The following is a 2327-nucleotide window of genomic DNA, read 5'->3' as shown; positions in this document are numbered from 1 at the left end:
TCACCAAGCACAACAAGATTAACCATAAAAATACTAACCGGTTGGTGATGTGTGTGTGTGTGTGCCGATCCGAAGTTCCAAGTCCGAGGGTTCTTGTGCTAACCGATTAGATCCGAGAGTCTTGGAGGTGTGTTTGTGTGCTAGAGTTCTAGTGGGAGAGAAGATAGAAGTGTGTGTGTGTTCTAATGTTCAACAAATGGCAAAAACTAACTAAGGTATGGTATATATAGTCAAGTTCCAAGAGTGTGCACCCTTAGTGGGTTCGAGTGGGGGTTACGGCCCAATGGCCCAACCGGCCAAAGGTTCTCGGCCCAAAGGCCCATTCGGTCACTATTCACTCGAGACCTCATGGTCTCGAGTCGGGTCCGTTGTTCTCGGGTTGGGTTCTCGGTTCACATATAACACACATACATATATCCATACAATGCACACAAAACAAAGCACATAAAAGTTCACGTTTATCATTAAGTTTAATCAGTCACTAGTCACATAGCGTACAAGCAAGTTACAACGAAAGGTTCTAAATTTCGAGTTGTCACATTAGAGACCTAGACTATAGTTAGGAACCAACAGACCAAGCTTATGTGCTATATTCTGCTATTCCTCGCTATCACTGCACTTGAATTTTCAAATAGAGTCAAGCGATATAGTCGGGATTAGGTGTGAAAACCGCAAACTCTCGACCAAATTGCTTGGCCAACGCTGATTTTATCAATTTATCGATGAATTCCTTCTTATTTTCAATAACGAACGAGGAGAATTATACCAAATCAGGAGTGAAATCCATATTTTGATGAATAATCTCCTCAAAATTTGCTAAAACAAGGAAGAAGTTGCTAAGCCAGGGGTGAAACCCTAAACTTGACAACTTGTTCCGATTTTCATTTTTCTCACCAAAGCCTCGACGGACTCCAACGACCTGAACTCATGAGTATGACCTAGGGAATGCGTGCGGAATGCCCAAGAATCGAGGCAGAAACACGATCCCGAAAGTCGAAAAGTGCCGACAAGTCAAATGTGAATAGTCGAATCGCTTTGGGTAGTCGACGTCTAATAGCCGCAGACAATCTATTCCTTGATTTTATGTGTTTCGATTCTGAGCACCGCAACTGCGTCACTCTGATAATTCGTCGATTTTATGTGTTTCGTGCGTAATTACTTGTTTATGTGTTTAAATTTTGGAGAATTTCTCAATTTTTGCTATCATTTCTATCAGCACACACGACTCGCGTTGCTATTCTATGTCAAGACGATAACAAGTCGCTGCAATCTAGACGACATTATGCTATACCATACGATTATACTACGCTAATATGCTATTCGCGATCGCCATATACGAATGACACGCGAACTTGGAAGGATAGGTTTCTGTATTCTGGCTGCATCTGTACTCAAAATGTGTATGTGTTTATGTGCTTCCGTGAATCTGTGCCCTACGTGCTTATGTGCTTCTGTGGATTTTGTGCCTTTCGTGCCTATGTGTTTATGTGATCCATGCTTTATTCGTGTTCCCGAGCTTTAGTTAGTCTAGACGTGTGAGGTGAGATTCGATTTGTTGTGTCTGAGACCTACGACAATGTCTATTGCAAACCATGTCGTCATCTTGACACCGAACGCCTCTTACCCGCCAAGAAAAGAGAGACAAGCATCTCGCTGCTATCATCGCCAAGCAAGTGGCTAAAGCTGTAAGCGAGGTGTATGAAAACGTCAGCAAATCGTCTGAGGAATCGAGAACAGACGCTCCTAAAGATGCTAACAAGACTGCTTTCAGCTTCAAATAGTTTAAGGCATGTGAACCAAAAGAGTTCACTAGAGAAGATGGCCCTACTGCCATGTTTCACTGGTTTGATTCGATCGAAGTTACTCTGCGCCAAAGCGGCTGTCCGGAGAATCTCCGTACCCTGAATGCAACCGGCGTCTTCCAGTCCCGAGCTCTAGACTGGACGGCCGAACGAAACAAACGCGGAAATGATGCAGCTTATGAGCTGACTTGGGAAGAGCTAAAGGCCATTATGATGGACGAATTCTGCCCTCCCCATGAACACCAAAAGCTGGAGGATGAGTTTTGGAATAACAAGCAGAAGGACGGAGACAATGCTGCTTTAACTGCTCGCTTTAAGCAGCTTAACATTATCTGCCCAGATCAAGTCAAGACGCCAGACATGGCCATCGAGAAGTACATTCGAGCTCTACCCCACTGTGTTGCCAACTTTGTTCATGCCGCCAAAACATCATCAATTGAGGAGACTTACTTGCTTGCCGTCGAGATCAATGACAAGCGGGTAAAATCTTGTTTCTGGGATAAGCCATCCAAATCTTTGCATCAA

The sequence above is a fragment of the Helianthus annuus genome, chromosome 5, assembly GCF_002127325.2.
Source record: "Helianthus annuus cultivar XRQ/B chromosome 5, HanXRQr2.0-SUNRISE, whole genome shotgun sequence".
Taxonomy (NCBI): Eukaryota; Viridiplantae; Streptophyta; class Magnoliopsida; order Asterales; family Asteraceae; genus Helianthus; species Helianthus annuus.
The sequence above is the reverse complement of the archived record's forward strand: the minus strand, read 5'-3'. Positions refer to the sequence as shown.